We start from the raw sequence: 23,462 nt of genomic DNA, 5'->3' as shown, positions 1-23,462 counted from the left end.
TTTGTGTGTGCGTGTGTAGCAGTTGGAAGTGGTTTGCCACTGCCTTATCATAGGAATTTCTTGCTTTTATTTTAACTTTACTGTCTAGCTCACAGTCCCTGGAGTTAACAATCACCCTCCTCCCCAATCAAAATATGTATCTGTGCCATCTCTTTTGAGTTTTTGAAGAAGTTGTTTCCACCTGCTGAACAAGTTTCTTAAGTGGACAGCAACAACTTGGAATAGGAAGCTTCTCTTAATGTTATTATGGTTTGTTTTAATTGCTATGAGCAATCTGAGTTAATGCTTTTCAGGCAAAATCATGGATTTCCTTCTACTGAATGTGAATGTTGGAAGGAGAAACGTATTGGAGAATGCATGTTGCAAGGCCCTAACAAAAGTCTTTAATATTCCCATTAGGTGCATTCAGTTCCATAAACTATTGTGAAGGCATGGAAATAAACAGTATTTTCCCCAGGTGAATTACCGGTAAAGCCTTTTAGACAGCAACTCAAGAACTCTGCTAGAGGCAAGCCTGAGGAAAGACAGATCCTATTGTGCTTGTTGAAAGGAAGTGTGTGCAAACTCCCTTAGGGCAATGTAGAATTTGCTAAAATGCAGCCAGACAATGGTAGGATCTGATATGGCTTCTTGTCTAAGTAAAGCAAGCTTGGTATATTGGTAATATAGTCTCAGAACAAGGACAGATCTGCTAACAGGAGTGGTTTTGTGGTTGCTATACTTTGTAGGCTTCTTAAAATAAAATCTAGAATCTATCTGTATTTTCTCTCCGTGTAGTGCTTTTTAGGTCAATGTTATTGGGATTTTAGGAGATTATTTATTTCAAGTTATTGTGTTTGTTAAAGAGTGGGTAATAAAGTGAATTAATTCATTAATTGTACTGAAATGTGGTTTTCAATACTATATTTGATAAGATGCTTATCCTTTGCTGAAGAATTCTTCTTTTACATGTTTTCTTACTCTTTGCTAACTAGTCAACTCCCCAAAACACCTCTGGGCAGAAGTTGGTTCATTGCTAAGAAAGTTGTTGAAACATCCATTCCAAACTGTATTTTAACAAAATAGCTGACAACTGCTGTAAGAGGCAGGAGTGATTATGGAAAAGTTCTTTAGAGCCTTGATTAAGAAAATTCTTCATTAGCCCCAGTAATGGAGCCATCAAAAATGTGTCTTAGTGGGCAAGTTGAATGATATATTGTTCATGTTGTGCTCTGTTTGAGATGTCAAAGATTTTTCTTACCACTAGAAGACTCAGTTCCCAAGGGAATCCAGTCAAGGGCTCTTGTCTAAATAGAAGTAATACATTTCTTCCTTTCGTGTGATTTATGGCAAAGCTACAAAGGATTTTTATGAACTGTGATGATGATAAATAGCTCTCCAAAGTTATAAGCTCACACAAACCTAAGAAGATAAATGTGTCATATTATGGCAATGTATTGTTTGCCCCTTAAATAGATACAAGGACAATATTTAAAGTGTAACATTTTGCATATATGAAAAATATCATTTAATTCTGCAAACACAGATGCACAATAAAACTTTCCTGCTTTTGAAGATATATTAAATATGTCTCAAATGAATCTTGATGATAGTTTCACGTGACAATGCAGTTCTGGTTTCCAGTGAAGTATTTAATTAAATGAGTATTTTAATAGCATTAAGTATCCCTCATTGGAAAGCATGTATTTATTTCTATGAATATTCTGCTCTGGGTCACAAATTTACATACAGTACAGTGTAAAGGCCACTGGTGATAAAACATCCTAGATAGAACTTTCTTTTTTTAATTAAAATAAACTTTATTTTATATATATATAAACTTAAATTTTATATATATATATAAATTTTAATTTAATTTAATTTTAATTTTAATTTTATATATATATAAACTTAAGAATGTGTGTGTGTGTATATATATATATATATATATCAGCTGTGTGTGTGTTGTTGTAGACTGCAGAATCTCATCTGCCATCATCAGGCTTTGTGTGTTGCTGTGAGTCAGACTTTTTTGACTCACAGCAACACAACAAGCCTGATGATGGCAGTATTCTAGCACAACTTATGGATCCACAACTGAATACCATCATGTAAGTATTTGTTTCTGAGGTTCTCGTGGGTATTTGTATGTGGATCTTTTTATCGGGTTTTCCGTAAGATTCAAAGTATCTAGGCAACGTGGCGGCCACCGCCATCTTCAGGCTGGTGCTTGGCTTAGTGCCAGTGCAAGATGGCACTGCAGCCACAGCGTGGGCCGCCCAACAATGGAGAAACAAAGATCCACATATATTTTATATATATAAATACAAATACAAATACAAATACAAATACAACATCATACAACACACACACACACACACACACACACATATATGTATGTATGTATGTATGTATGTATGTATGTATGTATGTATATATTTGTAGATTTTCATGGGTACAGGTATGCAGGTCTTGTTCGGGTCTTTTCCTATGTAAGATTGAGAGTATCTTGGCAATGTTTCAACGAGGTCCCACTTCAGGCTGGTGCTTTCGGCTTCGTGCTTGTGTGAGCAAAGCATGATCGGAGCTGCTGTCTCCCTATATATACTGGTGAGGAGGTTGGCTGTGTTGTCATTTCTTGATTGGTTGATGGAGTTGAAGTTTGCAGATTGGCTGGCTTTTTCATAAGAACATGTGTGGCTGAGATATTGGCTGTGTGTCTATCAGCCTCCTGTGTTGTAACGACTTGGGTAATGGGCTGTGTGATGACCTTCTGAGTTCTATTGTTTTGACATCCTGGGTCTTGTGCTGTAATCTCCTGGGTTGTAATGACCTGGGTCATGGGCTGTGTGATGACCTTCTGAGTTCTATTGTTGTGACATCCTGGGTCTTGTGCTGTAATCTCCTGGGTCATTGGCTGTGTTGCAATATCCTGAGGTTTGTGGTGTAACCTCCTGAGTTCCGTGATGTGATATCCTGAGCGGGTTGCTGTGATGTGACGTTTCGGGTTTTGGTTTGGCTCTGAGTTTGAGGCCTGGATATGTGTTCATGGCATGTGTTCATTTGCTTGGTTTGGGGGCCAGGGGGTGTGGCAGCTGGTGATGCAGCCGTGGTCTAGTTTCTGGATGCTGCTTGTCTTTCGTCTATGAGATAGGTTTGGGTTTGAGTCTGGTGAGGGAGAATGGTGGTGGTGTCATGTGTTGTTTTGGGTCCAGTGTTGGTTTTCGTGGCTGGGACTCATTTGTTGATAAGGGCTAGTTTCCAGATGTCTGGTAGGTGGGAGGCATCGTCCCTTTTATTCATGTTATGGGGGTGTTTCTCTATTTCGATGGCTTCCCTGATTATTCTCTTGTTGAAGTGTTCAGTATTGGAGATTAATTTGGTTCCCTCAAAATTAATTTCATGTCCTGTGACTTTAAGGTCCTGGAAAAGGGAGGAAGTATTTTCTTCTTTTCTGACTGTGTTCTTGTGTTCTGCGATGCGTGCATTTATTCTCCTGTTGGTTTGTCCAATGTATGTGGCTGGGCAATTGTTGCATGGTATTTCATAAACTCCTTGGTTTTCTAACTGGATCTTGTCTTTGGGGTTTCTTAGGATGTTGGCTATTTTTTGGTTAGTTCCAAAGGCTGTCCTGATATTGTGTTTATGGAGAATTTTGCTGATTTTATCTGTGGTGCCTTTGATGTAGGGGAGGAGGGTGATACCGTTGTCCTGTTCTGTGTCTCGGTTTCTGGGGGGGTGTCTCCTTTAGGTTGGTAATTGTGTTTCTTTGGAATCCATTGGAAATTAATATGTTAGTGAGGGTGTGTAATTCTATTCTCAGGTTGTCTTTGGGTAAGTTTGTCCACTTCGGCGCAGTCATAGTCCTTCTGGATTATCAGATTGTTTGTTGGCAATTGTTCACCCTTCCAACAGTGTGCAACACTATTCTTGCTGCCATGATTATGTGTAAAATCAGGTATTTCATCTCTTTTGCATATTCACCTTTTATCATTCCCAACAGAAAAATTTCAGCCTTGAGATCTAATTGAATATTTGTAATTTTTTTTATCCAAATTCTTATTTTTTTTTCCCAGTATTTTTTACTTTGGGGGCAAAGCCACCAAGCGTGGAAAGAGGATCCCTCTTTCGTTTACATTTCAAACAAAGTGGACTTAGGTTTGGGTACATATTAGCCAACCTTGAGGGTGCCAGATACCATCGATAGCTCATTTTATATTGATTTTCTTTATAGACTGCCAATTTTGTTATTTTATAATTTTGCTTCCAAATTCTTTCCCAGTCTTCCAAACTGATATTATGTCCTACATTCCTTGCAATAATTGGGCCCTTGACTATTTCTTCTGCCAATTCAAGTTCTAGTAGGTAGTTATACATTTTGGAGATTATTTTTTTGTCTGTCCCCTCTAATATTTTATTTAACTGATTCGGCTTTCCCTCTATTCCAAATTCTTCTACATCTTTTTTACACCTTGTTTTAAGCTGTAAATATGGCCACCACTGTATCTTCATCCATTGCTCTCTAAGTTCTTGATTTGTCTTTACTATTCCTTGGGAGCCTAAAACATCATAGTATTTAATCCTTCTTCCAATTTCTAGTGCATTGGGGTAAATCAGTGCCTCCATAACAGATACCCACCCTGGAATTTTCATATAATGTCTTAGATCAGTGGTAGTCAACCTGGTCCCTACCACCCACTAGTGGGCATTCCAGTTTTCATGGTGGGCGGTAGGGGTTTTGTCCCCTATTTTATAAATCACCATTACTGTGGAACCGGTGGGCGGTTAGAGAAAACTTTACTACTAACAGGGATTCAAAAGTGGGCGGTAGGTATAAAAAGGTTGACTACCCCTGTCTTAGATAGAACTTTCTTGATGTACTACATTATCTTAAGTCTGTTCCTTTGACAAAGCAAATACTGTCTACTTTTACTAAGGAGATGGGAATGCATTATAAATCCAGCAACTTTTTGTTAACCACAGAAAGAAAGAAAAGTCTGTCCCATCTAGCACAGTAGTCTTTCCACGATGAAAGTTGATATGACTTCTGGCAATTTCATGGATTAATAATTACTTTGCCATGCCTTTGCCTTCATTTAGGATATTTTTAGATTTTCCAACAATTCTTTCCCACAATTCTATGATTTCTTGATAGTCACTTGTCCTTATATCAACTAGATCTGATCAAGTTTCACTCTTTGAGATCAGCCATAGGTGCTGACAACTACCTCAACTTTTTGCCTCTGCATTTTTTTTTAAACAATTATCTTCTCAGTAGGAGAGTAGTATAATCGTGTCATGACATGAAAGAGAAGAAAACATTTTTTTTCTTATAAAAATAAAAACCAGGATATCTATTTCTATATGGATTGGTTTGGTTTCAGGATAATGTAATTTAAGGCACACTAAGACTTTTCAAAAGTTTAACACCTCATATTGGCTGGAAGTCCTTAGGAAACTGCATTCCCCATGTTTGATAATTGGCTAATGTAGTTTTGACAAGTTAATAAGGAAGAGTTGCTAAAACAACAGCAAAAAGAGTTTGGATCTCAGTGGCAGCACCTCCATGACTTCTGAATATGATTATTTTCGATTCTAAAGACAAACAATGAAACCTTCTATAGAACATTGAATCTTTATCTCAGCAAGAAAGTCAATCTGGCCAAGGCTACTGCGTCTGGTGGCAAAGTATGACCCTATTCATTCTCTTGTAACTCTTGCAGTCGTGTCCAAAGATCCTCTTCCATTGATAGTTAAATTTGCAAAATCAAGAAAAAAGTTATAGTTAATGGTATGTAATATGTAGCTTGCCCTTGACAGTCAGTGTATTTCAATAATAGAAGAATGAAGAAGATTTAACATATCTTAAACAACTTCACTGGCCTAATGCTATCTGATTGCGAAGTTAAATCTAAAACAAGTGAAGCTACCGTGTTGGAACTGGGGACAAGGAATGACCTAGAATGTAAAAAATTCTAAAGGCAATTATTTTTGCTGCATGGACTTGTCTGCATGTTCGGTTTGCTCTTTAATCAGAGGTCAGGAATGTGGCACTTCCAGACTTACAATGGTATATAGGAAGAGGAAAACGAGAGCTCATTCAGCTTAATTTACATTCAGACATGTGACTGGATAGCATATGGAACAGGATTGAGCTAGCCATCTGGACCAGGCCAGAGTATTGTCTAAAAGGTACAAATACCTGGGACTGCTAGGGGGATTGGCTGGGACCTGCTAAGGGGCCTAGTTTAGGAAGAATTGTTCAGCCATACGCAGAATTAAATCACTTGACAGGAAATCTCTTCACAAGCTCCAAGCACCAACAATGATAGGCTTATTTAACTAGGACATTTGATAGTGGCTCTGGATAGAGTTCCAATTTTTTTTTAGCATGCCCTCCAGTTCCCAAGTCCTCAAAAAGGAGCCAGGGCAGTGTTCATCTAGTAATGCATGAGAAATAAAAAGCAGTAAGATGTATTTAGTAGAAAGGAGAAAAGCAGGCACCAAAGCAAGAGGAGCAACTTAGAAAAGGATATAATTTAGAATAGTTCTTTAAGCAAAAAACTTCAGAGGGTGCAGAGTCCTGTAATTAAGTGACAACCAAATTAGTGATTAAAGTTGTCTCTGGCTACACATTCCCGGATTGGAATGCAACAGTAGGCTTCACTCACTGCTGGACTAGGACAGAAATGCTACTGATCTCTCTCTTTTCAGAAATATGTCTTTTGTTTCTCAACCTTTCTTCTTCTCAGATTTTTGTTAAGATATCTTCTAGGACATTTTTTTTATAAATAAAACCCTTCAGTTTCCAGTAGTTTTTCTTAACTGGATATGAAAGCATATAGATTATTTATCTCATATTCCAACGTTCCTGAATCATCAGTGGAATGAAAAAGCAAAATTAAAACATTCTAGAGTTGAATCTGGATCCTGGTGATAATACCGGCACAATTTTGTTGGCAGAGCTAGAGGATTATTTCTACCGGCTTCTTCTGTCCTCCCCCCAACTTCCTATTCTAACTCAGGAATTCCCAGGCAGAATCTAAGTACTAACAGGAGTCAACCTTGCTTAACTTCCTAGATTAGCCAATATTTGGCTAGGGGAATTAGCTGTTGAGCCTATTAAAGATAGTTGGGGATTACTCGAGTTCATTTCTGCCAACATCATTATGATATGACATTGCATCACATTTCAGGGCAAAGAGATGTGAATTTTTACAATGGGATTTCCCACATTTTAGAGATTAACCCAGCATTTGTCCTTTCAGAAACCATGCAGAAACTGTATGTAAAATGTAGGCAAATGACATCAAAATAAAGCCTTCTGTTTTTAAACTGCGTTTAAATTAAATAACCTATATTTATATTGATTGTGGCATATATTATGATTACCCCTGTAAGGCTAATATTTTCCCTTTTTTGTCATATTTAAAATTATAATTTGGCAGCAAATTTTAAGACCTCAGTGGGGTTGAATTGAAATCTCAAGAAAGTTCATGAAAACCTAGAGCTACAACTTCCATCATTTAGAATCGATTTCCTCTGATTTTTGAGATGAAAACCACCAGCCTGTGACAATATAAATTACAATCCAGAGATTTAAAACACTGAGAAAGGCAACAATGAGGAACTAGAAAAAAAGTTGAGCGTTTATTTAGGAGAACAAACTTTCAGTTAGAAATTGGTAGAACTTCCAAAGTATTGGATAGAACATCTGATACAATTGTAATTTTTACAACTATTCAATGGAATCCATACATTTTGGCTTGTCCTGCAGCAACATGACCATTTTTTTTTTCTGAAGTAAAAAACCAACCATATTCATACAGGAGCCTCTATGGCTCAGTGACCAACTGCCTGCAGTTTGGCAGTTCAAATCCCACCAAGACTCAAGATTGACTCAGCCTTCCATCCTTCCGAGGTGGGTAAAATGTGGACACAGATTGTTGGGGGCAACATGTTGACTCTGTAAACTGCTTAGGGCTGTAAAGCACTATAAAACAGTATATAAGTCTAAGTGATATTGCTATATTCGCATACAGACTATCTATCAGAAACAATAGAACATTATAAGAGACCAGCCATAAAATAAATCAGTCAATCTGACAATCATTTAAAAAGCATGCAACAGTTGACCTTCCCTTTTATTTTGTATAAAATGAAAATAGTATAGATTTATCGTATTTAAAAAAAAGATAAGTAGAGATGATAAATTGAGTGATATGAGATCATTTTAACCTTTCTTTTAAGGGAGGAGACATACAAATACTTCACCTGTTTATGTGCTTATGAAACCTAAAATATATTGTAATGATGTGTGAGAATGATCCTTAGGGACAAGGGGAAGAGATGCTACCTTGGAAATGGGCACACAAAAATGGTGGAAGTGTCCAGTGACTTAACAGTTAGAGGAAGAAATTTCGAAAGGACCCGCCGTAATTGATTAAGCCTAGTTAAAAATGGCAGCAGGATATTAGTACCTTTAGACTTGCAATATTCTGTTAAAATACTAAATAATAATTATCTAAAGGTAATTCTCAATTTATGACCATAATTGGGACTGGAATTTCCATTGTAGGTCATCACAGTCAGATCTGATTTTATGACAAGCTATATGGTACTCTTCAAGTGAATCACTGAAGTTGTTAATTGAATCACACATCCATTAAGCAAACCATATGATTGTTAAGTGAATCCAGCTTTTCCAATGGGTGTTTTTTGCTGGATATCGCCCCCCAAAAGTTGCAAATCATGATCATGTGACCATAGGATGCTGCAATTGGTTGTAAATGCAAGCCAGTTCCCAAATGCTTGAATTGTAATCCTGTGACCATAGGGTAGTGCGATTGTCATAAATGCAAGGAGAGATTGTAAGTCACTTTTTCCTGATAGTCTTGTATCTTTGATCTGTCATTAAATAAATGATCTAGGACTATCTGCAGTTGTGTTTCCTGTCTGGTTTACCTGGGAGGGCTGAAATATACCATTCTAATATTGTAGGGATAGATCAAAACTCCTTGAAGATAAAACATATTTCTATCTGCCTTCAAAAGATTTCATTTTGAGAAGTATTTTCTTCATGCTGTTATATAATTGCAGTCTGAAAGTTCAGTTCAGTAGTATGATGTATATAAACTTCCCTCAAAACGACACTATAGAGCACTGCACACAAAAACAACTAGACACAAGGACAGTTTTTTCCTGAACGCCATCACTCTGCTAAACAAATAATTCCTTCAACACTGTCCAACTATTTACAAAGTCTGCACTAGTATTACTTTTAATCTGCTCATCATTCCTTATCACCCATCCCCTCCCACTTGTGACTGTATCACTGTAACTTTGTCACTTGTATCCTTACGATTTATATTGACTGTTTCCTAGTATGAATTGATTGCTTATTGTACCCTATGACTATTATTAAGTGTAGTACCTGATGATTCTTGACTCTTGACGAATGTATCTTTTCTTTTATGTACACTGACAGCATTTGCACCAAGACAAATTCCTTGTGTGTACAATCACACTTAGCCAATAAAGAATTCTATTCTATTCTAAACTCCATACTTAGCTTCTTTTAAAGCTATTCTAGTTAAAGGGGGGCATTTATAAAATATAGCACTTCCAAACCACTTCATGTGGCTCTATACACCTTTTCTCTACCTGAAGGGCTTTATGAGATGTCCTCAAAATGTTCTGACTTCCAGTGGTTACAATGCTAGAAATGTAGCAACTGAACTTTAACGTATGCTTTTCAAGTGTCTCCTGAAGAAGAATGCTAGTACTTTTTAAGACTTTTTGTAGTCACAATGTCACCTATCGAAAGAACGTACGGGGAATTGCCAAAACACATTGTGCTAAAGTGCATTACCAAAGTCTGGAGTATATCAAGATCAAGCTGTCAAGGAGGAACAGGAAAGGAGAAATTTGTTGAACATTGCAAAGCCTGAATGTTTATTTTAGTGCACATTTCATAAGCCATTTAATCACATACATAAAAATGTTTTCTTTTAATAAATATAAAGAAAAAGAAAAGTCAGGAATTCCAGCAATGAAGATGGCAGGTATGGACCATACCTCTTCAAATTATTGCACAAAGATGCAAATACAGTATTATGTGTAAAATAAAATTTCTGTCATATGATTAGGCCCTAAGATAGCCTTGCATTATTTATACTGGACAAACCAAATTGTCTCTATGCGTATAAGATGAACAAAAGGATATTAAGACTTTTGCATATTTAAAGCAGAAGAAATTATTTAATACAGTAGGGCTTATAAGAAGACTTAAGTAAGACTGAAGAAATAAACCTTATTCAAGAAACTGGTTTTATACCAGAGAAAATTTAGAAGATGTTGTCAGATGTACCTTATGATTCTATGAAAATAAGCTACTTTTCTACATCTGGATATTTGCTTAGTTGGCAAGGGAAATTCTCATTATAATCTTTTTCCATAGTAAGTAACATTACAGAGTCAATACCTTATGGTACGTTACCTGACACAAGGTTAGTTAAATTTCTGAAGAGGAAAAATTGAGTACACATTCCTTTCTGTTTTTTTCCCCCTAGGATTGTACTGAATGGAGAAATCCTTGGTGGAAAGGCTAAGAATTCTCCAGATGAACAGACTAGGGTGTACCAGGAAATTTGTACTGATGGGTGATAGTTTGCTGTATGTTTTTCTTAAAAGAAATCTTTAGAATAACAGATTACTAATAAGGCACCTTTCTCTCCTGTTTGTAATGCATGCCCTTCCTGATTCTTTCAAGTAGCCAAGTAAAGCATAAATAGCTAAATCCAAGAGATTGTTAGTAACTTTTTGAAGGAGGCCATAGTGCATCATCTTCTTTTGGAGCCCTATGGTGGATCCAGCTATTTTTGACAACTTTAATGGGTCTCTAGTGTTTCTTTTTCAAGGGAAGGTGTAGAGAAGATAGTGGGTACTCAGTGACATCATAAACTCAGGGGAAAATTATCTAGATTCATACCAGTTCAAGTTCATACCAAGTCACAGGATGGCAATGGTATACTAACCACTCTAGTAAAGCCCACACAGGGAATTTAATGGGAAAAGGGATCCTCTTGGTCATATTACCTCTTTGGTACATTGGTTAGCATCAAACTTTATAGCTTTCTGAACCACCATTAAATATTGGAAGTTGGAGGGCATCATCCCACAGTGGTTCAGTTCCTACCTGAGTGGCTGATTCCAATTAATAATCACAGAAATGCAGCACTAGAGGCTAAAGTCCCCATTCTAATGTGGGGTACTATAGAGTTTGGTTTTCTTGCACATGTTACTTAAAATTTGGATTAGGGCATATATCAGTTTGGGATTAAGTTTAATCTGTACACCGAGGATTCAAATTTATTTTACTACCCTGGATTGAGATGGAGATGCCATAGACACCCCAAGACAGTGGTTGATGGTTGTCAGAATCAGATGGGACATACTGTACAAACTTCCATGAAATTCTTTGAAGACTAAATTTGAATTTTTATCCAAAAACATTGACTCAATCTAGCAACAACAGCCACACTTCTCTTAAGTTGTCTCATGACTCAAGGGACTTTCTGGACTCATGGGCCTTTTATAAGGGTGCCTTTGCCCATCTTCAATTGGTGTGCTAATTGCAGTCCTATCTCAGCCAAAATGCCCAGGTGATAGTTACTTGTGCTCTTATCATCACACTGTCAGATCACTGCAGTGTGCTCTACACTCGGAGCCTTTGGAAACAATTCAAAAGGATGGATATTTTAGCCAAATATCATACCTTTCCGCAATTTTTCTCCTTTTATCATTGTTGTTTTCTCAACTATAAAATACTATCAGATATCAAATAAATGTCACAATAGATATCAAAATCAAATACTGGAATATTATTGGTACGTTGACATAAAAATAATCTGATGTCAAACTGACAATTTATGTAATTTAGGGATTCACTTTCCTGCTAGCGTGTAAGTCAAATAAATCATCTTTTGCAAAGGATTGAACTGTGGTAGGAAGGCAAAATCTGTACAATGTGTATTCTTAATGTGTATTTTACAGGTATTCATTTGCTGCACTATAATTCTATCCACTTAATACCGTTTTTCATCAGAAATCACGGCCAGACATTGAAACAAAGAGCTCAATTCTGCAATGAAATGGTATTCCGCTCCTGAATTTTGTTTTAAAACTTGGGATAGGTAAGTGAAACATACCTTGAGTTCCAATTCAACAGATGGTTGAGGGCAGTAGCAGTTATCTTGAAACCCAGCTTCATAAGCTAACCCATGAATGTATTGATTAGCTTTAAGTGGCATAATATCTCTTGCCACGGCACACTCCCTAACATTAAGGAGACATTGGGGGCATTGTACTTCAGATCTATAGTCTCCTCTGTGTTCCTGTTCCTTATTATTATTTCTGCCTTGATGAAAAGGCATGTGAGAAAAGAAAGAAAACCACTTTTTAACTCTGGGAATAATGACAGCCAAATTTGGATTAAGCATGTTCTCTACTCATAGCCAAAATAAGACCATGTTAGCTAATGTTTTATTGTTAAGCTTGGAATATCCTCAATCACTTGAAGAATGGCAGTCACTTATTACATCAGAGAGAGTATTTTGCTTCCAGCATATTTGTAGTCCTGAAAAGCATGTTCTTAAGAGGCTTAAACCAACCTTTAAAAAACTCCTAACTACAGAGACAAATCTCTTGTATTGTTATGACATCTGATTTCTTTTCTTTTCTTGTCTTTTCTTTTTTCTTTTCCTTCCTCCCGTCCTTCCTTCCATCCTCCATCCTCCTTTTCTCTTCCTTTCTTTTTCTTTTTTCTTTTTTCTTTTCTTTCTCTCTCTCTCTCTCTCTCTCTCTCTCTCTCTCCCTCCCTCCCTCCCTCCCTCCCTCCCTTCCTGCCTTCCTGCCTTCCCCTTCCTTCCCCTTCCCTAAAATTCAATCAAAACTTTTTCTTTCACCTTTTTAAATTTTGTAACGCTAATGTCCTTCTTGGAAGAGGAGACACCCTCTAATTGTATTAGTAAACATGCCTGTACACCCCTGCTTTAATCATCAGTTAAGCAAACCACATATAGAGATAATTTTAAGCTGACTCCTTTGAAAGTGTTTGTATCTGTTCTTCAGCATGTTCCAGTTTGTAGTATACTATCAAAACAAAAAGGAAAATTAGATGGTAGAAGAAACAGACAGGGAACATTTGATGTGAGCTAGGAAATTAGTTCAACCTTATTCTGAATCTTAGCTCAATAAATTGAATTAGACAAACCAACTTCAATATCCGAATCAGCATCCCTGAATCAGAATTAAATCATTTCAATTTTGGTCATTACTAATTTGCTCTGTGATGAACTGATTCTTTAGAACATTTTAGAACCCCAATTGTATCAATGTTAGATAGCAGTGCAGTGGGCCAAAATCCCATGAATCCTTAATTCCAAATTGTCCTCTCCCATTATATTTTCTTTTGAGACCTTCTTTGATTAGGGATTTGAGAAAAGACCAGCTATATGATTTGAGAAGAATTCTGACCTTCTGTCCAAGGTCAAAATAAATTCTTATATAACTATTATTCTTAATGAGATGCTGGGCCACAGAGCATAGGATTTCTTTGTAAGTTTATATTCATGCCATTGTTTCCTTAACCTACTATTGTAAAAATGACAAAGGAAAAAAGTTGTGATCTAAAAGTTGTACAACAAAGTTGTGTGATCTTTAAGCTGTACAAACATTTAATGGTTCAACAAGTTTTCAAGATATTATTCTTCAGGGAGATAAAAATTAAATTTACATTATTGTTAACACAATACATAAAAGCAAAAAACAACCATGACCTATTTTGAAATGTCTATGTATTATTTAAATACTGTAATGCAGTATATATGTAATTAATTATCTTTTTTATCCCAGCCAACTTTGGACTCTGAATGCCAAGAGTTACAAATCTGAGCATGGACTCAATTTAATTAATTTAAATTAAATATAACTACAACAAAGTTTTAAAGTACACAACTACATGATCACTCTTCTATATTTAATAATTATTCCATTTTGCCATATCCAACATTTCAGCTTGGTGGAAATTACAAACTGATTTCAGGAACTGTAATCACAGTGAAAGGTCACACTTGGCTTTCTGTCCTCAGGTTGCACACTTACAATATGGTTTTTAAACCATATAAACAAGTATAAATCTCTTTTTTATATAAATGAGTGTATTCTATATTTCATAAGAATGATATAGTCATTCACTGATGCTTCTATTTGTCTTCTAGTGTATAATGTGCAGGAGGGATCCACAAACTTTTATCATGGACTGTATTTTATATGATCACTGAAATTAACTTTGGTTATCAACAGCTCCTCTTTATTCATTGGTAAAATGAGAATGATAACAACTGCTCTCATGAGATATTGGAATTGAAAACAATATAACATACTAAAAATGAGTTTCCTCTATGCAAATGGGTACAGTACTTCTATTCCTTCTGAAATAAATGATAATTACTCAGATCCTGTGTTAACCATGGAAAATACAATGTGGATATGTTTTGGAGAAGAAACTGATTTGCATTCTTCAAAACTAGAATTTGCATTAACTGAAACAAACATGTCTACAAGTAGTAATAGTATATGTTGTGGAAACAAATGGAACATCTTGACAGTTTCAAAAATAAATTTGTTTGTTTTTCTGTTGTTTTTCCCTTCAAGTCAGTATTGACTCTGGTTGACTGCCTGGACTAGCCCCTGCGGACTTCTTGGCAAGATTTCAGAAGTGATATACCATTGTCTTCTTCCTAGGGCTGAGAGAGAATGACTGGCCTAAGGGCTACCTTTGTGCCTAAGATAGGATTAGAACTCACTGACTCAGTTTCTAACCTGGTTAGTTAGCCAATACATCAAAGTATCTATGAAAAATTACAAGGAGAAATTACTCGCCTAATCAGAAGACAGAAACTGAAGCTGAAAACTTTTAGGAGTTCTGTTGCTCTGTTTCTTGCCATTTTCAGTTTGAGCGAGTTTATTTCTGCACTAAGCTATGTTTTAAAATTTAAAAAGTACTGTATGAAGAATTCTATTTAAATATTTTACAATTTTTTTCTTCAAAATAAAATATACTGTCAATCTCTTTAAAAGTAAGAATTATATCAGAAGGTCTGAGAAATGCAGATATCAGCGGAGACTAAAATTCCAGTTATTTGGGAAGTGGCAATGCAATCGATTTATACTGGAGTTCGCTATATCTAATATTTCAAGCATATATTTTTTTTTTGTTAGAGAAGGGCTGATGCTGGGGTAATAGTTTTTCTGCTTGCTCTAAGAATGTCTATAAATGTCAATAAAACAAATATTACAAAGATATCACAAATCTCAAATAAAAATATTTTCCTATTAATTTTTAAGTTAATTTTGTCAACACTTTTAGAAGCTCTAGTTAAAAAACTGGAGAAGACAAAAACACTCCAGATCATCTTTTTAAAAATGTTATATAGAAATCTAATTTATAATAGAGTTTTAAAGTTGCAAGTTTTAAAATGTTATTAGAAATCTAATTTATAATAGATTGGAGGCTCTGAGTTTTCTCCACATGAGATTTAAATGGAAACTGCTGTTTCCTCAGATATGTTTCTAAAAAGTGCTTTTCTTGTTTTCAGTTCAGCCATTCACCACACATCCCTCACTCTGAAGGATGGCATTTTGAAAAGGAGACAGCACATTTTTGTGCCAAACGATTACATGTTGTGTCAGGCAGTGGGATGTGATCAGATAGAAAAGAATGTCTCCATTGTCCAAACAGACAAATGCTGCAGCTTCCCAAATTAATAGTGAATATTGATTCCCCCCACTTTGTACTTACGTGCCATGCAATCAGAATTAAAAATATAGTACACAATAGGTCTTCCCAGGAACGTTAAATCAGAACTGGGATTTTTTTTTTTTAAATGAAATAAAATTATCTTATAGAACACATTGCTTCCTTTCTAACTCTGGGTGATAGAGTTATATTGCAAACCTTTTGGTTTCCAGTGTGAAGATAGGACAAGTGTGAATATATCTCTGTATCTCTGTGTATCCTCTTCAGGTAGCAATTGCTTCCTTTTTATTCTTCTTTCTCATTATTAGGTTTCCAGAAAATAATGCTGTTTCCTCTAGCTGCTGCCTTCCATGAGTTAGACTAGAAGACCCATCCCTAATGAAAGTTATACTACAATTCAGTTTGAGAGTACTAGGTTAGGAAAGAGTGCACAAAGGCCTGAACCAACATAACATGTGCTTAAAGGGAGTTTATTGGCACATGGCAAGAGCCAGCTGAGAAATAATCACAAAGGAGGTAACCATCACCCTGGAATGACTTTCCTTTTGGGCAGGGCCAACATTTTTGACAGATTTCATTGTTGTTTGATTTCTGAAAGCTGGTGCTGATTCACACTAGGCTGTAGAAAGATTCTCCTAATAAAGTCCCTCAGAATTCTATAAAAATTGGAATATTTCCCTCAAAAAGACTGGTATTTTACCCTTTTAGGAATGCTGGTGTGGAGCAATAGCCTGGTACTCATATGGTGTCTCACAGGATCTTCCTAAGACATTTCAAGGCAAAAGGCACATATAAACAATAGATGCATTCTACATTATTTCCATTTTAACTGATGATTTCAAATGACAACAAGGAAAGAGAGACAGAGCATCTGCATAAATAAAGATTATTCATGGTGTAACAAGATTTGCAGTTGTCTCTGATTTGCATTTGGCTAACATTAATGCCATTTGCAGTCAGATTTTCCAGATAATATCTGTTTGTTTATCTTTTTTAACTACTTAAATTTCTGCTATGATTTGGTTATCTATTCAGCAATCCAAAAAGTAGTTAATCTTAGAAGAAAAGATTACTAGCAATAAATTAACATTACTCATGTATTCCTTATCACAATCACAGTCATAAATCAGAAGTCACTTTGACAGATGCCTGCAGTGGCTAAGCTGATGTAGAATTGGGGAAGGGTGATAAAAGAGGAGATAAAGGCTAGTTATACAGATTGAGATGCAGATTGTACATAGACACATTGTAAGTATACTTTATCAATTAATTATTGGCATATTAAAAAAAACCTATTGTGTTTGTGAAGACTTTCAGTGATAGTTTTAAGCCTTTTGATGTTCAGGAGTTCATTAGCTCCTCATTCAAGTAGGGTGCTAGAGTTTCTTTGTTCTAAAGTAGCTGATTTGAAATCTTTAACCGAATATTTTGGAAGGTTAAAGTGATCTGCAATTACTTTGTCCTTGGTTTGAGATGTCAAAGTTATATCCATTCATTTTTTTTCATAAAATCTTGTCTTGGATAGAATCCAGAGGAGCATTGCTGCCAGATGATGGGATATATATCTAGCTGGAGAATTCTGGGAATTGAAGTTCGTAGGTCTTAAAGTTGCCAAGGTTGAACACCCCTGAACTAAATGAAGGCCATGTCAAGGTGCTTCTAATCTTATGTATAAAACTGATGGAACTTGTAATGGTACCATTGGTATAAATGTGGAAGCACCCAGACATAATAACAAACACAGATATCCACCTCACACCCACTTTTATGTAACACAAACATTATTAAGATGGTATTGGTTTTGGAATCGTGGATACAAAAGTAGTAACTCCTTCACAGTATTAGCCATGACAAGCAAAAATGAACAACTTTGTGAACCACAGCCATACAGAATGTCAGCCACAATGCTTCCCAAATGTACGTAAATACACATTAATTCATTAATTCATTCATTCATTTTTACAGTTCTGAACTGCCTGCCTCCCTCAAAGGGGAACTCTGGGCATTGTGCAATAAAACATCAAAATATAAAACAGCATGTAAAAATTAAAATTTTAGAATTAAAAATGTAAAAAGTTATAAAAATTTCTAAGGGGACAAGAATAATTAAACCCTGTTTAAACCAAAACTACTTATCAGAAAGTCCTTTTTGCCCAATATAGGTAAAATATTTTAAGTCAATTTAAATATTGATGTAATGACTGGGTAATAGGTTTGTTTGTAGTTACTAAAAAAAACAAAAAAACACACCCCACTCTTAAGCCAATTTTGGCCAAGTTTGAGAAGTACTGGTCTAGCTGTTTATTAGCTGGTCTGATTTCTGTCCATTTCATGAAAATGTGATGTTTCTCCATTTAACAAAATTGTCCTAAACTGTAACAAAAAATTCTGGTCTTCCACATATGTTTGATAAACACCAGTTTGCATTACAGAAGAAATAGATCTACAGAGGACGCTATAGCCATCACTCTTCACACTGCTCTGACTCATCTAGAAAAGTGGGGGGGGGCTATGTGAGGATGCTTTTGGGGGATTTTAGTTCTGCGTTTAACACAATTCTTCCACATAGACATATAGTGTCTAAACTTCTGGACCTTGGGCTTTCTTATTCAATCTGCCTTTGGATTATGGATTTCCTGTCTGGCTGCTCACAGAGGGTCAAATTAGGTAATCATACCTCTTCAGCCCTTATTCTTAACACTGGTACACCACAGGGTTGCATGTTGAGTCCCTTACTTTATACTCTTTATGTGCATGACTGCATTCCCACTCACGCTAGTAATACTATTACTAAATTTGCAGATGATACAATAGTGATGGGACTCATCTCCAGGGGGGATGAGTCTGCCTACCGAGATGAGGTGGACCGGTTGCTTTCGTGGTGTGGAGACAATAACTTCGTCCTCAATATCAATAAGACCAAGGAGCTTATAGTGGACTATAGAAGGAACAGATCAGACATCCAGCCCTTGCTTATCAGTGGGGGCCAAGTGGAGCAAGTGGCCAGTTTTAAGTTTCTGGGTACATTGCAGCCCTGGTCAAAAGGGCCCAGCAGAGATTATACTACCTGAGACTTCTCAGAAAACAACAACTGAATGAAAAATTGCTGGTGACCTTCTACCGCTGCACCATAGAGAGCATTTTAACATACTGGTCAATGTCTGGAATACTCTACGCAACTCTGTAGTTTCTTCCCCAAACCCCAAAAACTTTAACCTTAGACTGTCTACTATTGACCTCACCCCTTTCCTAAGAGGCCTGTAGGGGGCGTGCATAAGCGCACCAACGTGCCTACCGTCCCTGTCCTATTGTTTCTCTTATTCTTCTTTTATTTTTCTTATATGTACCCATTTCATGTATTCACAACTATGTATACACTTATACTTATTATCTTGTAAACAATTGGCAAATAAAATAAATAAATAAATAAATAAATAAATACTGCACCTCTATATGGTTTGCCAATTGCACAGTGGCAGATAGGAAAGCACTCAGAGGGTTAACATCATTGCCCAGAAGATCATGGGTTGCCCCCTCCCCTCTTTGGAAGAACTTTATAGCTCCCGCTGCCTTAAGAAAGTTCAAAACATTCTCAAAAATCCATCTCGCCCTGGGCACCCTTTTTTTGAATTATTACAATCTGGCAGATGGTACAGGATAATAAAAACAAGGACAAATAGGCTGAAAAACAGCTTCTATCCCAGGGCAGTAATTCTATTGAATTCTACTGTATAGTACACTGAAGATGGTATTTAATTTCATTGTATGATGTGCAATGACAATAAACTAAACAACAACAAAAAAAATAGCACTTTCTGTCCACAATGAAAAAAAAAGTTGTTTTACAATAGTCTCACAAATAGCAGCAAATAGAAGTAGCCCCATTCTTACATATTATAAAAGGTAAAACTGATTATGTAAAGCAATCAGATTAACCACTGAAAATCCTTTTCTGAAATCATTTCCATATTAACATGCTCATCCTCCTTTTCATGGTCAGGACTCTATCCATTTGTTGCATACAGTATTTCAAGATTTGCTTTAAATGAGAAAAAAACATGGTTTCCAATTTCATAAATCAACAGAAATGTATTTAGTTAAGAGATTGGTGACTAAATGGGCCGTACCATGAAATAAGCATATCACAGGTACTTTTGTGTGAAAATTCTAACTTATACAAAGAACAGGATGACATGAGGAAGGATATATCAATCAACTTGTTAAAGGCTTGTAAAAATATAAAAATAAGCCTTGGGGGAAATATTATCCCTTTGCTATAAAAACTCAGTGATAATATAATAGAAACCGAAAGCTCTGGGAAGAGGAAAGATTGTTTGAAGAATAACCGGGGGAATTAATATATCATAATTTTGCATTTTCTCCTAGTAAATTTTGGGATTACATGATATAGTGGCTAATATGATACAGAAATTTATAGCTGTAACTTGCCTAACACACACACACGTACACATCAAGGATTTGATGCTTTAATCATTTTAAACTTAATACACTTCCAAAAAGTTCAAATATGAGTTAACAATGATGTCATTAAATTAAGGTTTAGAAAGGTAGCATTAATGAGAGTTCACTGCTTCTTGTTATGTTACTAGAAGGAGCATTAAGGCCCAGGCATATTTGTACAAAAATTAGTCTTGCTACCCTTCCTTTCCCTTTCCTTCCTTTCCCATTATACTTTTACAGGTGGTCAGTGACTAATGAGCACAATTGAGCCCATTGCTAAGCAAGAGAGTTAAGTGAATTTCTCCCCATTTTTTTACCGTTGTTGCCACAGTTATTAAGTAAATCATTGCAGTTGTTCAGTTAGTAACATGATTGTTAGGTGAATCTGACTTCCCCGTTGACTTTGTATGAAAATCACAAAAGGTGATCACAAAAGGTGGCCCTGGGACACTGCAACTGTCATAAAAATATGCCATTAGCCAAGCATTCGGATTTTGATCATGGGACCATAGGGATGCTGCAATGGTGATAAATGTGAAAAATAGTCCTAAGTCATTTTTTTCAGTGCTATTTGAATTTTGAATGGTTACTAAAGAAATTTTCTACAAAACACAGACTCATATTGTACCTTTATTTATTATTGGAAATCAGATCACCAAAGAAATATAGATTTTTTAAAAATGAGATATGAAAAAGCACACGCTCTTTAGGAAATCCAAGTTTATTGATTTATTCAGTTTTTACTGGTGCCCATCGCAAACAAGTGACACTGGATGGCAAACAACCATAAAAACAATTAAACTATTAAAAACAGAATATAAAAATAAATACATATACATAGATACATACAAATGTCTATGGCCCAGTTACATGCAACCCATTTAAGATAAAGTAGAAATTCAGTCAAAAGGACTACCTTCCCACTTTCAAGATTCTGTCAATGTAGCTTTACAAGGTAAACAAATTAAGGAGTAAAACTGATTATGGTTGGCATCTGCTCCACAACACACGCAGCCCCAGTGTTATCTTTGAAACTCCGAGGAGAACTTCACCAGTAGGGAGATCCGGTCTTCCAATGATATAGAAGCACAAATAACCAGAATTTGTTATAAAGTCAGAAGATACAACAAAGCAAATTCAACTATTACATATTTTTTTGCATATTTTACATATTTGTTGCAATTTATAGAAGGAAGAAATGAAGGGCCATTTTCCTGAGACAGAGTGGAAATTCTTTTCATCCATTCTTGTGTAACTGTATAGCTGGATCAATGGCGGAGAGTGGGAGGTCACAGCTCCTCTACTTCTAGGTCACCTGCATGGAAATAAAAGGTGAGAAAAATTGAAAGAAACAGAGATATTGAAATTTAATTTGTTTGCTACATAGGTGGAAAACATACAAGTTTCCCATCTATGAGAGTTGTCCTTAACTTATGACAACAACAGAGCTCAAAATGTTCATGATCAGTCATTGCAGTTTTAAATCAAATCACCACATGACCGAGTTCAATTTTAGAATCATTTTTACAACAGTTGTTCAGTTAATCACATGGCAGTAATTCCAAATGCAGATTATCAAGTGGCTGTATTTTGCATTTTAATTATTTTTTTTGCTCTAAATAAATGAAAAACAGGATAATGTAAACATTGGAAGTTGATCCTAAATCTGAGTTTATTGCCAAGCATCCAAAATGTGATCACGTGAGTGTAGGGTTGGTGTGACTGTCGTAACCAAGAGGACAGGTCATAAGTAACTTTTTTTTGAGTCTGTCGTGTCTTTGAACAGTTGAATAGCAATTGGTTGTAAATTGAGGATTACCATTGGAAATACAAAGCGTGGGATGGATTTTCTGTCACTTCATGTGCCAATACCCTTCCCCCCTCCCTTTAATGTTCTAAATAAAGTTACCTTCATTAATGTAAGCATACATCTTTGGAGCATGCCAGATTTCTCGGGGAACTTTTGGAAAAGCCTGCTGGACTTTATCAAGCTGTAAGATGCATAAAGAGGTGTCTCATGCTATTGCCAAGGTGTCGTATACAATAATTCTCCTTCCCTTGTCTATTGGCAGAAATATTAGTAGCAAGACATCCTTCCATCAAGTGGAATGAGAGGAAAAAGAAACTCCCCCCCCACACACATGCACACTTTGGTTCCAAGAGAGAAGTTATTTGACGGTGGGGTCCCGGGAGCAACAGGAGACTGAAGGGCTACAATTCATGGCACTTTCGTTTTACTACATACATCGATCCTGGGATGATGGTTCCCACAGCAGAGGAGCTGGTTCCGCGCTGGTGAGAACAATCATCCATGTGAGTCAAAGTGCTGTGGAATTGAAAAAGAAAAGACACTTTTTCTCACTTCTGAGAACCAAGACTTTCGCTGCCAAAACACCCTTGTGTAACTTATAATACATTCTTCTCTCAGCCTCTGGGGCTACCCAGCCCCTCTAATAATGCTCCAGCATTCCTAACATTTTTTTGCAAAGAGATCCCTGCCTGAAGAACAACAACTTTTGTGACAAGCCAAGTTTCTCATGGTGCTTGATGCCTGTCTTAAGGAACAATACTCCAGTTATTGTTCACATAGGGACATTTGATAGGAGTTTTTCTTTCTTTCTGTGAATGTTTACACTGACCGAGTGTTCCTTCAAGCTCCTCATGGAATTTCTGGACCCTTACCTTCAAAATAAAAATGAAGTGCTCTGAGGCGGGAGACTGCTGGAGGAGTCCTCTGAGCGTGAGGCCAAAAAGGCCTCCTCCACTAACTTCTCCACCTGAAAAGAAACATAAGAGTTGGTGCTTATTACTTAGGGGAAACATTTTCCCACCCATGCCAACACCGGAAAGGAAATCCCAGAAACGTGGGTGAAGATGATACCTCAGGAACATCTTCATCTTGTATCTCCATGATAGGCATCCAATAGAAAATAGGTAGGTCTAACAGCATGGATTCCACTGGTGGATCCATGGCTGGTGTGACCTTGCTGTGGGATCAAAAGAAGGAAGAGACATGCCTATTTTATTGAGTAACCCTCAGTTTCATTTTCCCCATAAGAATAGGATAAGGATTAACGGCTAGGAGAGATGAGGAAATCAAGCCACCCTCCCCTTTCTTCCCGCCACTTCACAGGGAAAATATTTCCTTTGTTTTGGTGATCCAAGTTGAAAGGATCCAAAATAAAACTTCTGGGTGGAATTC

The 23,462-nt window shown here is 36.4% G+C and overlaps 1 long non-coding RNA gene across 1 annotated transcript in view; it reads left to right on the top strand.

Annotated features, from left to right (window-relative positions):
- Window positions 1–23,040, top strand: part of LOC148130133 (uncharacterized) — a 45,844-nt gene extending 22,804 nt beyond the window's left edge. Inside the window, exons 3-7 of the long non-coding RNA XR_015750276.1 lie at window positions 10,551–10,653; window positions 12,034–12,173; window positions 14,695–17,047; window positions 21,450–21,592; window positions 22,333–23,040. This is a non-coding gene — a long non-coding RNA (uncharacterized LOC148130133). The remainder of the gene's footprint in view (window positions 1–10,550; window positions 10,654–12,033; window positions 12,174–14,694; window positions 17,048–21,449; window positions 21,593–22,332) is intronic.
- The last annotated feature ends 422 nt before the right edge of the window (window positions 23,041–23,462 follow it).

This window comes from Notechis scutatus, chromosome 6 (genome assembly GCF_049901735.1).
Source record: "Notechis scutatus isolate UNSWTSFEM ecotype Mainland chromosome 6, rNotScu1.2, whole genome shotgun sequence".
NCBI lineage: Eukaryota > Metazoa > Chordata > Lepidosauria > Squamata > Elapidae > Notechis > Notechis scutatus.
This window is presented reverse-complemented; position numbering and strand designations above follow the sequence as displayed.